Source organism: Lissotriton helveticus, chromosome 10, assembly GCF_964261635.1.
Source record: "Lissotriton helveticus chromosome 10, aLisHel1.1, whole genome shotgun sequence".
NCBI lineage: Eukaryota > Metazoa > Chordata > Amphibia > Caudata > Salamandridae > Lissotriton > Lissotriton helveticus.
Genome location: NC_136071.1, coordinates 485352882 through 485368417, shown reverse-complemented (window position 1 = coordinate 485368417; position 15536 = coordinate 485352882). Strand labels below are relative to the sequence as shown.

Genomic DNA, 15536 nt, shown 5'->3' with positions numbered 1-15536 from the left:
TCTCTTGACCAATCATTACATCGAGGCAGAGTTACTAATCTATAAAAAGTTTCCAGACGGAAACATGTTAAAAGCCTACGGCAATAAAAAGGTTGGTCTAATACGAGATACAACTGAATGCCCCTGTGCAATGTGACGTCATCGTGGCTTATGACAGTTATCTTGGTCCTTTCTTCATTTCATCTATTCATTTCCAGATGTTCTAATAGAGATTTTTTTTACGACAGATCGTGAAACGAGCTCCATAGTAGTTGGGTTTGAAAAGTATTCAGGATGGTCTATTTCACATGCAAAATTTTTGATGTAGGTGAACCATTTAATATTTTTAGCCCCATCACAAGCCAAGCAGTCATCTATAATAGTTCTGTTAAGTGCTGTGGCAGGATTAGTCCAGACATTTTGCCAGAGTAGAATCGGTGCCAGTTTTATAATGTCCGAGATGTAGTGCAGGGCAACTTCAGCATGCAGCACATATATAGATGTGCTCATTGGTACGGCCAGTATGTATCGTAAGAATCTGTTCTCGATACGTTGAATGGCCTCCACAGGCTGTGATCCCCATAAACCCGCCCCGTAGGTACCAGTTGAGACACATTTGGCTTTGAATATTTGCAGAAGCTCCCTTGCTGGCCTGGACCCTAGCTTTTTAGCAAAATTTGAGAGTGCACCCATTGCTCTATTAAAAGCTAAAGCCCTCGCATGTACCGCGGGCTTCCACGTACCCTGTCTATCAAAGTGCACTCCCAGGTAGCAAAATATATCAGCTAGCTCCACACGCCTATCATCCAAGGTAATCGGACAAGGTGCTCTACATTTATTCGGTCCACATGACATGGTAAATGTCTTAGAAACATTTACATGTAGCCCCCTATCCCTCATATAATGTGAAAAAGTCTGTACTGCCTTTTGGAGTCCCATCCTTGTCTGTGAGAGAATAGCGGCATCATCGGCACGGAGGAGAATTGGGATGGGTTTTCCTTTTACTACTGGGTAATCATAATATTGTTCTGTGAGAAAGGAACCCATATCGTTGATATATAAGTTAAAAAGCAGGGGAGCGAGAATGCACCCCTGCCTTACTCCTCTATGAATAGGAAAAAAAGTCTGAGCATTCCCCTCTTCTGCCATATCTTAAGCATGCACCAGCCCCAGAGTAAAGTTCTCTAATAAAGGTAAGTATCCTATTATCCAGCCCAATGTCCATTAGAGTTTGCCACAAAGTATCATGCCTTACGCAATTGAACGCAGAACTAAGGTCTACGAATGTTACATATAAATTATTTTTTTTGGCATGAATATATTTAGAAGTTATTAGAGAAAGATTTAAGCCTTGCTCTATTGTCCCTCTCCCTCTCCTGAACCCGTATTGTAGGGTGGATAAAACATCATGCTCCTCTAACCAATCCTGTATACGGGCAAGAATTATCCTGCCCGCTATCTTCATGAGCCCATCTAAAAGCAAGATGGGCCGATAGCAGACAGGATCATTCCTGTCCCCCTTTTTGTATACGGGAACCAGGACTGCCTCCTGCCAGGTCCTAATAAAGCCAATTTTATTTGAGCAATTTAGTACTGTAGTAAACATTGGCGCCCAGAGATCCGGGAGATTTCTAAAAACATCAATGGGAACACAATCTGGTCCAGGGGCTTTAGCCGCAGGACTTTCCCTTAGTGCTTTATAGACCTCCTCAATCTCAAATTGTATGTCTAATGGAAAGGGAGTACATGCTTTTTCTGATGCAATTCTTGAGTGAGTGGAGTCCTCTAGGGGGGCTGAAATGCTATAGAGGGCCTGGAAGTGATTCTACCATTCCTGTGCCGATATGGCATTATCTATCCGAGGGCCCTAACAATCTCGATAGAACGGTGCGTTTACAGCCTTCCAGAAGGCAACATTATCCTTTAGCTCAGACGGTGCATGGAGAGCAGACCAAGCTTGGGATTTCAGCTCTTTCTTTCTGTTAGCCTAGGCAGTACGATACCTGCGCCTTGCCGATTGAATCTGTAGTCTGGTTGATGGAATAGAATGCAGGGCTTTTTCGAGAGCAGAGAGTGCCCTAGTGCAAATTGCATCAAACCACCCAGGTGAGCCCTTAACCACATTACGATGGGTTCTCGCCAGGAACTGTTTAATGCATGAACAGATTTTATTAAAAGATTCAAGCACAGAAGTTGGATCTTCTTCTGGTGACAAACAAGTATTAATTTCCTGTTTGGAGCTAGTAATCAAACTTTTTATAAAATTTTCTGGGATTACCTTCTCCCATTTAATGCAAAACCCATTTTGTTGCCCAAGGATTGGATTCAGATCGTACTTTGAGGAGTTATTTTGAGGTGGCTTACCCAGATCAAAGTTAAAAGTTACCGAAATAGGGTAATGGTCACTCACACCAGTAAGGACTGTCTCCCAGTTAGTAACTAAGGCAGCATAACGGGAAGAAAGGAGTGTAAAATCAATAGTTGATTTTGCCCCTCTGCCATTGAAAGTGGGACTAACTTTTTTCGGAGGGGTACAAACTTCTTTAATGAAAGCTAAGGAGTAATCTCCCAGTATATTATTCAACAGGTCCCCTAATTTAGTATGAGAAAAATGGTTCAGCGCCCCTTGATTTTCATCCTCCAGACCACACACACCCTGTAGGCTCCTTGAACATAGGGAGCAATTACAATCTCCTACCCACATGAGGGCCATGTCTCCTGATAAGCTTTCTTCGATGTTACTAAGGGTAGCTGAGAATTTTTTAATAACATTCTCTATTTGTGTTGTGGGGATATTGTTATAGAAGTTTACTATAACCAAATTTATTTGAGAGCCCCACATTGAGATTAGGATTTGATAATAACTACTATCTGTAAAGCTTTTAAGAACGGTTGGGCCAGTGGTAATTGATAAATACAGGGACAAACCTCCCTTGTGTCTTCCTCTTCTGCTAGGTACAGCTGGGGTAAAAATAGTTTTATATCCCAGTAAATGGGATTCTTCAGTTGCCCATGTTTCCTGGAGGGCTATAATAGAATGGGTCATTCTTATCGATTCCCAACTGATATCATTAATTTTTGCAGCAAGACCCGCTACGTTCCAGGTGATTATGGTACCCTGATTTTCAGTAATGGATGGTGATGATGGATCACTTAGCGGCACTGACATAAATTCAGTGCTACTTCTTTGAGGAGAGACGTCATTAGTATCCCTCGTATTACTAGTAAGTTGGGTAGCAACTATTGATTGTTCACCGGTCAAGTGTGTTTGAGGCAAAGAATTTGCCTCACGGGGGTCACCCTGGGTACGTCAATCTAAACCATCTAGTCCTGAAAGAGCGTGGTATCTGTTTACAACTGGAATTGGGTAGTGATAAGCCTCTTGCTGTCCCTCATATTGAATTTTAACTTGATGTTGGGGTAATATCAGTGACCTGGGAAAACAATAATTTAATTGCCGAATCTGTATGCCCAGATTTCCATTTTCCTGGTACCAATCATTTAGGTAGTTCATAACCCTGTGATCTTTGAAGTTAATTATTATTACGTCTCCACTAATGTCCTTCGGTCTCACACCCAACCATTTTGTCCTTCTCAAGTATAGTATCTCTCCGTTAATGTTTGGTGGAAGGGGTCTATTTGTTTTTAACCAATAGATGGCCTTATTTTTAAGGCTCCTGTAGTCCTCATATTGGCCTGGCAACAGTTCAGGAACCCCAGTCAGCACAGCAACGTAGGGAGCTGATTCAGGGGGAAGAATAATTGGGACGTTTGGGCGAGTTCTGTTTTCTGCCCCCGTTTGGGAACTTAAATTGCTATTTCTGGGTATGGAAGTTTCCTTATTATTAAGCAGAATCCCCTCTGTCCTATTTTTATTTCTGCTATTAGGTAGACTATTCACAGGAACAGCCCTCGTGCTTTTAGCCCCATTATTTTTTGGGCCCGATTGAGTTTGAAATGAAGATGGCAAATTATCGGTAACCACCTTGAGCTGTGATTGTTGCGGAGTATTTTTATTTTCGGAAGTACTATTAGGATTTGTTTGTCCTTTGGTTGTTTTTGTGTTGATCTTATGATTGTTTTCCTGGGGGGGTGGTGGTATGGTTACTTTCTTACATACTGGATTTTTGTTGGCCTGTTTTGTGAGTTCCCTGGTCAGTTCTACATTGATTTGTGTTGTGGATTCCAGGTATCCTAGCTTATCTGTAATGATTTGTAATCTGTGTACCACGGGTAGTATTAGTGATTTAATTAGTTGCTCAAAGTTCCCAACCAATTCTTTAATTAGGGGGAATTGTAGTATTTCATTATTCAGCCCATTTGTCGCATTTGATGTGCAATCTTTCCCTAAGCTTTTTCCATTTGCTGCTATGGTATACGTTCTTTTCCTGGTCTTAGCACTTCTACCTTGGAAGTTATCCACCCCATGTTTCCTCTTTCTATGTGCACCCTGACTTTTTTGAGTTGTGGATGGGGATCTAGGTATTTGAGGATCCACCAAGGAAGTCTCCTCCAAGGAGATTTCTAGTGGTGTTTCCCTTTGCAGTGAATCTTTTGTGTATTCAAGCAAGATATCATGATCCCGCAGTTGAGGAGGGATACTAATGTCACCTTCATTATCTCGTCCATCAGCCCATTCTAGAAAAGACCCATCCTCACTGATTATCCCCAGGGATGCACAGTCATCATTGACCAGGGGGGGAGAAGCTGCGATGATAGGCAGGAAAGATGGTTCCTTAGTAATAACGTCCAAATGGGGTTGACTATGATGTACATTTGTTGCAGACGGCATGCCTGGGAGGGATATAAATGACGGAAGTAAATACGAATCCTGAGTGTTGTTGGTTGTCCCAGATATATTAATAGGAAGGAGAGGGGGCAGTAACCCCGCAGGTAAGGAGAGGTGTCTCTCAGCATGCTCAATAGCAATCGCCACTGCTCCAATTTTCTTTTGGAGCATACGGTCGATTGCTGTAAAGGAATGTGAGGTAGGCTTGGCTTGTTTTTTAGCTTTTAAAGTGGACATTTTAGTAGCTAATAGAATGCAAATAAGCAGTAAGTCCCAATGTTCACAAATATGAAGTTCTTACTATACACTGCAGAGTAGTCCCGTGGTTGCATTTAGTGCAGCCAAGGGCCTAGGGGGGTGGCCCAGCCCGGCCTCCTTTGTCCTCTGAACGACCACAAAATGGCCCGCCCTTTGCCCGGGCTTCGCCCGGCGTCCCGCGACACGGGCAGCGCGGGCCTTTGTAGCGCCTCCTGGGGGCGGGAGATGGCGGTGGCGGCTCCTGCCGCAAAGCCCCAAGGGAATTGTAGTCCCCCGCTCTGCGGCCGCTGATGACAGGAGCGGCGGCGGGAGGACTACAGCAAAGGAGTTGTCGTCTGGGGTTGTTGGCAAAAAAACGCTACAGGGGGCAGAGTCGTGGTGGTTCCAAGGTGTTCCAGGTACGGGGCCACAAAGAAATTGATTACAGCGCTCCACCAACAGCGCAGGCCTTGGTGAAGTACCTAGATATTAGAATGAAATCAATGAATCTGCCAAACGCCAGCATATGTGGGACACTATGGTAAGGAGTCACTAAACAAAGCCTCAGTGATGTCATTTGAGATGTCATCAGTGATGTCATCAGTGATGTCATTTGAGATGTCATCAGTGATGTCACTGACCATGTCATGAATGATGTAATATGTGACATCATCAGCAGTGGATTGCGGGTGCGCGATATATAGTTAGTGCAACTAACTATATATGCGAATTTCAATGGTTTTGTGTGAGTAAAATAAGGTTTTGTAAATGCTAATTCCTAACTATATATGGTGTATAACCTATGGTTTTTTCAGTGAATTTTCAAGGTTTTTTAAATGCTAATTCCTAACTATATATGGTCTATAACCTATGGTTTTTTACAGTGAATTTTCAAGGTTTTGTAAATGCTAATTCCTAACTATATATGGTCTATAACCTATGGTTTTTTCAGTGAATTTTCATGGTTTTGTAAATGCTAATTCCTAACTATATATGGTCTATAACCTATGGTTTTTTAAGTGAATTTCAATGTTTTTTTTAATAGCAAATATCAAAAGCTATATAATGTATTCTTCTTTAAATCGAAAAATATATTTAATATGTTTTTAATACAATTTTTTTTGTATTTTTTTTATTATTTTTTTTTGTTTCGCTCCCGGTCCGCGAACCGGGTAGCTTCCCGTTAGCTCAATTTGGTGCCGCGACTCGGTCCGCGAACCAGTAAACGTTCCGTTTGCGCAACTGCGGCGTTAGAAAACAACATCGTGACGCGTCCCGTAACCGCGACGTATCACGTTGTCGCGTAATGCGTCATATGACGCGCCGTGTTAGCGCACCCTGAAGTGCTCCGGTGCGCGAGGCGCGAAGCGCAGCTTCCCGGAAGCGATCCGGGGCGCGTCGCGGAGCGCGTAACGTAAGCATAACAGGTCATGTGACTTGTTAATAAAACTTTTCATTGGTTCATTTCACTTTTGGTTTCCTAATGATGTAAGGCTAGGTCATGTGACCTAAAAATAACACTTTTCATTGGTTTAGAACTATTTTTTTTCCCAAATGATGAAAACCCCTCCTTGTTTCCTCACTCTGACTTTCAACTTTGTGGGAGGAAGACCTTTTTTGATTACTTAGAAATGGCAAGTCTTGTAGCTGCAGCTGGTGCACCCCCACCACCACCACCACCTCCTAGGAAGAGAGGACCACCTCCTCAGGTTATCGTTCAGCAAGAGGAGGAAGAAGAGGAAGAAGAGGAAGAGCAGCAAGAGAGGCAGTTTTTGCCTGAAGAGCCTAGGAGGTCCCATGTCAAGGAAAATTTCATTTGGCAATTTTTCAAATATCCCGGGGGCCCAAAAAAAGTAAATGCCCGCTATGTTACTTGCCTTATCTGCAAAAAAGATCTGTCCAAAGGGACAGATAAGAAATATAGCTATGGCAATTACACCATGCATCGCCACATGGAGAGGTGGCACCCTATTAATTATAGTGCTGCGCAGGTACGTGACCTGCAGGATAACCCCCCTCCTGTGGCCAGAACATCAAATGTAGAGGCAGTGACGGGACCAGAGGCGAGGGAGACGGTCCCAAATATACAGATGAAGTTTGGGAGTGTGAAACAAGTGTGCGTTTATTGCGGCCAATTGATTTGCTACAGGGAAAGTAGCATAAATTTAATCAATGTAGCTATTGACAATCATAATTGTCCAAAACGCCCCAGAAAATAAATTATCTTTTTTTTTGTTGCTCCTGTTGAGCCCTTTATAATGAATCATTTTCGTTTCCCCCCCCAAAAAAACCAAAAAAAATATAAAACCGTTCAAAAAATACAAAAAAAGTAAAAAAATGTTCAGAAAAATAATAAAAAAAATATAAAACAATAAAAACAATAAAAAAAGTTCTTTTCAGAACTACCTCCCATTTATAAAAAATTGCTAGAATGTTTAGCACTCTGGCAACCTCTATTTCTTTTGATTCGCTTCCCGGTTCGCGCGCCGGTACGCAAACCGGAAGCGAACCAGAAAAAAAAAAAAAAAAAAAAAAAAGAAGAGTAAGTATAAGGGAAGGAAACAGAGAGTAATGTTAAAAGAAAGACAGCTAGAGAGAGTAACACAGAGATACTGTTTAATAGATCTATTTACCGAAGAAAAGATGGAAGAGGGTATAATTGTGAAAAACAAAATAGATAAGGAAGTGAAAGAAAAAAAGGAGAGTAGAAGAATAATAAACAAGAGTTTCTTAGAGAATGTGAGTGAATGTTCAAATTAAGAAGAAAAACAGTAAAGGATGTGGAATGAGAGGAAGGGATAGAACCGGACTAAAAGAACAATCCTGAGGGAAAGTGTTAAGAAAACAGTGAGCAAAAGTAAATAGGAATAAAACAAGATGTATGATAGTGACTAAGGTTAAAACATGTGGAATAACAGAGAGAAAAAACAGAAAGCAGAAAAGAAGAAGTGACAGAAAAGGAATGATTGAAACAGCAAAGAAATGTAAATAACAGGGGCATATTATCAACACAGGCGATAAAATTATCGCTGCTTTTATCGGCAGAAAACTGCCGCTAAAGCCGCTTTTGCGGCAGAAAACTGCCGCTAAAGCCGCTTTTGCGGCATTTTTCTGCCGATAAAAGCAGCGATAATTTTATCGCCTGTGTTGATAATATGCCCCTTAGTGTGCTTGAACTACAGGGAAAAAGCATAATGAACAAGTAGTGAAAGAGTGATGAGTCAGAGATAGTGAGAGTAATAGAGACGCAGTGAGTGAACAGGAGTGAGGAACTATGAGAACAGAGGGACTGAGAAAAGGAGTGGAAGGAGTAGAATAAGTAAGTAATAGAAAAGGAATGAGGGAAGTAGCAAAGGCAGGAAACTGAGGGTTAAACAAATGAAGCAGTGGAACTAATAGAAGTTAAATGTGATAGAAATGTAACGAAAAGAGTACAAAACACTTACCTTATAATTGTCGTTAACTTAGTCACTTGTTATTTTTATATTTTCAATCTGTGAAAGAAAGAACAAAAATTTGAAAAATATTAAAACATGTATTTAAAAATTAGAAAAGACAAGGGAAAAGATTGACAATCATCCAATTTTACAAAGAAATAAAGTTAGAGATAAAAATGCAGAAAAAAAAGAGAAAGAAACGGTGATAGACAGTCAGAGACAAAAAGAAATTGTAATAGAGTAAATTACTAAGAGAAGAAAAAGGAAGATACTTTCAGTGACAGAAAAGAAGGATAGAAGAGCAAACTAAATTGAAGTTGTGTAAGCTACTAAAAGAAAGTGAATAAGGTAAACTATATAAGGAAAGGGTGAATAAGGAAAAGAGAGTGAGGGAGAGAGGAGACAGAGGAAGTGAAGGAAAGAGTGTCAGATACAGACTGAGTGAGGCAACAAAGAAAGATAAATGAGTGAGGGTGAGTTATAATAACTGATTGCACCAAAAAAGGAGAACCCAAAAATATTTAATTTAGAAAACAATGGGAGGAAAGATGGAAAAGACAAGCGAATCAGAAGGTCTAAAAGCTGGAAAATGGTGCAAGGGAGAAAAGAAAAAAACAGAGTTGGATTAGGGAAACAAAGGTTGAAAGATAAGTGGAGTTAGAGAGCAAGGGTGATAGAGAATAAAACAAAAGGCAATGTGAGTATGTAAGGAGGATTGATAGAAGGTAGTAAAAGATGAGTGAGCATGAGATAAGACGAGTACAAATTAAAATTCACTATACAAAGTACAGAATTAATTATTTTTGCTGTTCTCAGAATATATCAAATTTCACTAAAACAGTGACTTGAAGGTATTCATCATATAACAGCGGGGAAAAAAACCCACAATCAAAATGATTGTGTTTAAAAAACCCATATAACATAACCAATCAGAAATCAGAACTCCTTAAAAGTAACTTACTTTCCATGACGTCGAAGGATGTCCTATGAACAGCTTACACTCTGTTGGGCTGTTATTATTTTCAGCCCACCACTTTCTGAAAGAAAAGCTCCATCGTTTTGACAAATATGTTACATACAATAAATGACTTCTCGCTCTCTACCGCACTTCTCCTCAAGGCCAAATCGTGTAAGAGCCATTTATAACTCTTGGAATTCTTCTAAGCAAATCCCGTCATTTTCTTTTTCCGCAACTTTCAGAAAGAAAACGTTCAAGATCACTTTCACAATCCTGTACTAGTAATATTTTACCCTTCTTGCTCACTCATGTTCCACATTTCCTATGACACTGATACTGCTTACTATGAAGCAGACTTACACTACCTCTATGACTACTACAATTATTTAATTCTCTACATCACTTTTAATCACAAAGCAATTTAAAACAGTACATAAAATTATATCAACTCCTAGAATCATTATAGGCCAGTTACCTACCCAAAATTCTTTCTTCTAAAAACAGAAAGTAAGAATATTTTTAAGTCAAAAGGCAACATTGTTTCATAGTCAAATGTGAATCATTTCCGAAACATCAGCTTTTTTTACATTTTCAATAAGCTGTGTAATAAGTGGATGTTGTCAAAGGACGATCATGTCATATAATAGCTGCAGTTAGAAATGTTAACGAAAGGGTTAACAAAACAAATGCAGTGATCGACTCCGATAACGAGATTGATGACCCAGTGTATTGGGGTAAAGTAATCAGACCTCTCCGAAGCGTGGATCCAACACAGAGTGAATACCAAGGATTGATTGAAATCACTGAGGAGGAAAAGCAAAAGACCAGTGAGGAGCTATCTGAAGAATCCCTGGAAGCCAACCCAGAAAACCCTGAAGCAGCCACAGATGTTGGCATTGAACTTGCCAAACCAGAACCTCCTCCATTAGTGAACATGATAAGTCAAGTATTTCCTTTTGGCATAGTTGGGATGGCAAATAAATCTGATTGCCTGCAGAAGGGTGAAACAGTCAAATTCCAGCTTGGTGTTTTTGGACAGAACAAACAAACCATGGCTTGTAATATTGAACCCCTTCGCAGAGGTACCGTGGAATGTGTTAAAGATCAGTTTGGCTTCATTAACTATGAAGTGGGTGACAGCAAAAAACTATTTTTCCATGTAAAAGAAGTCCAGGATGGGATAGAATTGCAAGCTGGGGATGAAGTGGAGTTTGCAGTTATTCTAAACCAACGTACTGGGAAATGTAGTGCCTGTAATGTTTGGCGTGTATGTGAAGGTCCAAAGGCAGTTGCAGCTCCTCGTCCAGACAGATTGGTCAATCGTTTGAAAAGCATTACTTTAGATGATGCCAGTGCGCCACGTTTAATGGTTCTTCGCCAACCAAAGGGACCGGATAACACAAATGGATATGGCATAGAGAGAAAGATCCGTCAAGCTGGTGTTATTGACTAACATCGACAAAGCACATTACCTAATCAAGTACGATCAATCGAGGGGTGTACCGAAGAGGAAAAAAGATCTACCTACTTGTCCCTCAGAAATTCTGAAAAACTTATTCTGTGTAACTATTACACCCATTTTAACATCTTCCATGTTATGTTTAAGATCAGAAATTGAAGAAACCATTTTTTTAAAGAAATTATGCACAGTTGCTGGTGGAGAGTTTAAAGAGAAAGCCTTATAGTATCAACATTTTAGAAGCTTTATTTGAATGGTGCATCCTACGCAACTGGTATCTGCGCATCTTCTTTGCCTGTGTAAATCGAAACAGTTGTATTATAATAAACCCTATGAAATTCTGCACTGACGTGTGTCATCCACCGTAATTCTTTCTGAAAAGGTTTTTCAATGCCATAGCTCCCTGTGTTTTTTTCTGCAGTTTGATAATACATTTTCCTTGTGAAGTCTGCGTTGAGGACCACGTAAACAGGGTTGAATACATAGCGTATGTATGTTATACATACGTGTATATAATTATAGCGTATACGTACGTGTGGATAATTACTTGCACCCCAATTCCTTAATCAATTCAAGGCCAAATGTCAGAATGTTTCTTTTCCAAGCTCTAATTTAGCCTTATGAATTTTGATAAAACAAAATGTTGAATGAGTGAAAGACTTGTTATGTTTGTTGAAGTACTCCACGCTTTTTGGGGGGTTTTGTGATTTATTTTCTCTGTGGCTGTTTGATAAAGTGCAGAATTTCATATGGGTTAAGTGCCATCTGTGTGATAATTTAAATAAAGATATATATATTAATACATGCACAAGTTTGCTGCCTGGAACACTGCAGCATTAATAACCTTTTTGTTTTTTACTGGTTTAAAAACTGAGTTAAAACATCAAAGTCTGTGCCTGACAATACGCATGGTTTGCAGCGGCACCCAGCATATTGTAAAGAATTGCTTCAGCTTTTGATAGTTGAGAATATTTGCATCAAGGTGACAGATGGTGCCTACATGGTTTTCAGGTTTTTTTCTTTTCTGTTTTTCCCATCTCTTACTTAAGTTCTCCAGTTACACTCATCAAGCAAAGAAACAGAATAGTGTAAGTATTTTAACCAAAAGATCAGGAATTATTTTCTCTGAATAGAGGCTCTCTATTTTATTATTTTCTTTGTCCCATTCCTATTTCCCTCTGTTCAAGGCTTCTGGGAGATAGCATTATCTTTGTAAAACAAACATTGCTCTCTACAATTTTTCTGTTTAATGGCAAGGAATGGATTAAAGAATAAAGTTTTACCAATAATTTTGAATAAAAATGTTTTTGCATTTATTTTTGTAAATGTTACACATTAAAAGTTATTTCTGACTGGAAATAAAAATGCCTTTTTGTAAAAAAAAAGAAAAAAAAAAAAAAAGAAATGTTTTTCCTAAAATCAACGACTGTGTAGCCACAACATTTGTAATTAAAGTTGAAAACTTACTTTCATCAGGTTTATATAGTTGGAATTTTTAAATGACATTATAACCAAACGTTTGTTCAAAAAATGTGGACAGTATTGCAGACTTACATTACCTCTACTCCATGTTTTGATTGGCTGCTTGAATTAGCTTATTAAAAGAAACAGTTTTTCTGAACTCATTCAAAGTGCAGTTATTTTTCCATGACGTCAAGTGTTATGGTAAGAACACCGTTTGCTTTGGGAAATACTCTGTTGTCCTTTAACTAATCCATGCCCACCACTCTCTGTAAGAAACCCTTCTTTTTTTTCAGGAACTACTTAAAACTCAAAAATAACTTTTTACTCTGTACTACACTTATCCTCAAGGCCAAATAGTGTAGGAGCCATTAGAACCTCTTGAAATTCCTCAGAGCAAATCCCGAGATTCTTTCCCTAAAATGTTGGTTGTAAAAACACCAGGTAAGAATTTTTAAGGTCAAAAGGCAATTTTTTTTGAAAGTTAAAACAGAATCATTGCAGAATGACCAGCCGTTTCTAGACTTCAAATAAGCTGTGTAATGTCCTGATGTTGTTGAAGGACGGTCATGATATATAATTGCTGCAGTTACAAAAGTCCTTCCTGATATTGACAACTGCGAAGCCACAACATTTTTAATTAAAGTTGTCAATTTTGTTCCATCAGGCCTACATCGTTGGAACATTAAAATGACATACTGGCCATATGTTCGTATAAATAATGTGGACAACATTACAGACTTACATTGGCTACACTCCATGTTGTGATCGGCTGCTTTTACTAGCTTATTAAAGGACACTGATTTACTGTCTGGCAAAGTTAAATATATAAATCTTTCTGAGTCTACACTAGTAGTACTTGATACCCTACAGTTCTCGCAGTCATGCTGCTATTGATAAGAAAGTCCAAACAGATGATCTACATCTACACCTTCATCTTGCAATACATCAAGCATATACATTAAAAACTCCTGACAATCTTGCTGAATTTTTTGAGAGAATTGCGTTTGACCTGAACATTTGTCTAACAGATTTCGAACTTCAGACACACTTTCTATTTTTGTTCTATCAGTGCTACATTTCTCTAACACAGAATTCAACAAACTGCAAAATCTTTGATCCGAATTGACCACAATCTTTTCTTTTAAAGTTTCTAGAGAAAAGACAACATTAACCACTACATTAGCATAGCAGTTGACACCAGAACTATTTTCAAATTGAAAACCAACAACATCTTCAACAGAATCCATTTTTTTTCTGCTTATAATTTTGGGTTCATCGACTTTTCGTCTTTTTGCTACAACCTCCCTACTATTGGTCACATTTCTTCGTTTCCGGCCTACCACACGTTTCTCAAACAAAGGATATTGAGGCAAATGTGGCGCATACTCTCTTCTTAACCTATTGTATTCCTTAACACAATCTAGATCCGCACAAATGTTTGTGACATCACACTCAATCAAGTACAATCCCGATAAAGTTCTGACTCGTGACAATGCCACATATGCCATACCCTCCTTGAACACAGAACTGTCAATATTCACCAATGCACTGTCTACACTTAAACCTTGCGATTTATGGATTGTCACCGCATATGCCAAGCAAACAGGAAACTGCTTACGGCGAACATATAAGTCTTTTACAAGCAAAAACCTAGCAGAGCAACGACCAATTAGCTGTACTTCCTCAATGCCATCACATTTAATTTTAAAAAATTCAATTCCATCTCTATTTCTGTATTTCTCAAAATCAACAACATTACCCATTGATCCATTTACCAGACCTCTTTCAACATGTAAATTCCTTCTTAAAATTATACGGCAATTTAAGCACACAAAACCAGCAGTTTTAGATATAGTCTTCTCTAATGAATCCAATTTTGATTTCAAATTCTCAGACAAAATAATTGTTGCTCCCGTATGCTCTATTCTGTCAATAGCTTCCAGTTTCACAATCTCTTGGTTTTCTAAATTCAACATTTTGTTGTTGAAGATGGCACATTCTGCAAGAGTTGGCATCAAACATATTCCAGATTTCTTCTCAGTAATTCCCTGAAAAATATTCTCAGGCACAACGTCTTCTTCTGGATACAAATTTGACAGTAATCGTGCATGTAAAGCTTCTTTCCCATGCTCGGTCACTTTTCCGATTCTAACATCTTGTAGAATATTCTTATAATCTTCATCCTTCGCTTGACGCATATTTTCACGCAGTTCAGCATAATTGAAGTTTAACCATATATTAACGTTGCCAATGCTCCCTAGGCACTTCCTGGTATCTTCATGCGTGAGCATTTTGAACACAGGTTGTCCTTTCACTGGTGTCAGCTGCAGAAGATCACTGAAAACAATGATGTGTTTGCCACCAAATAACACATCATACTCTGTTTTGAGAACTTCTTGCATTCTCAAATGCACAAAGGCAAGCATGACATTGGAAACCATGCTTACTTCGTCAATGATAAGAAGTTTCATTTTCCTCAAGACTCTGGAAACTTCACAACAAGCATCTCCAGATAACTTGTGGTATTGTAATTTGTTATCATGCTCCACTGGCAGCATCAGTAGACGATGCAAAGTAATACCTTTAATGTTATGTGCTGCCAGTCCAGTTGGAGCGGTGACAACACAAGACAGCGATGACTCAGTCCTTTTCTGCAAATAACATGAAATTGCTTTAATGAGGAAAATGTTTCCAGTTCCCGCTTCTCCACTCACGTACAGTCGGACAGGCTTCAACGACGTACATGAGCACTCTTTCTTCTCATGACTTAATCCATGATCAATTTGGTTGGTAACTTCGTCATATATTTTCCTCTGCTCAACGTTGAGTTGTCTTTCCAAGTCATCTAAGTTAACCGCATCCTCCTGAGCATGTGCCATGGCTCTTTCCACTTCAATCATGGCAGTGGCAGCTTCATTTTCGATAACTGGTCCTCCTAGTGGATCCTGACTCAATGAAACAGAACTCTGACTGTCCTGAGAACTGTCTCTAGCAATCTCGGCTGCAATCGTTGCTTCCTGCTTGATTTCCGCATTCAACATTTCTAGATATTTGGGAAAAACAGGACATTCTATGGTCTCCTTGGCGGCATTGAAAGAGTCTTCGTAACAGAGGAAATCTTCAAGCAGTTCCTCTTCTGCTTGCCAAGGCTTGAAAAGTTGCAAAAATGCTAAATAGAAAAAATCTTTTCTTTCAGGAGATTCGCCACTCAAT

At 39.2% G+C, this 15536-nt stretch overlaps 1 pseudogene across 1 annotated transcript in view; it reads left to right on the top strand.

The window, feature by feature from the left end:
• LOC144784036 (cold shock domain-containing protein E1 pseudogene) overlaps nucleotides 1-11208 on the top strand; it is a 32718-nt pseudogene extending 21510 nt beyond the window's left edge. The window contains exon 2 of the transcript XR_013601614.1: nucleotides 10048-11208. The product of XR_013601614.1 is annotated as a cold shock domain-containing protein E1 pseudogene (transcript). The remainder of the gene's footprint in view (nucleotides 1-10047) is intronic.
• The last annotated feature ends 4328 nt before the right edge of the window (nucleotides 11209-15536 follow it).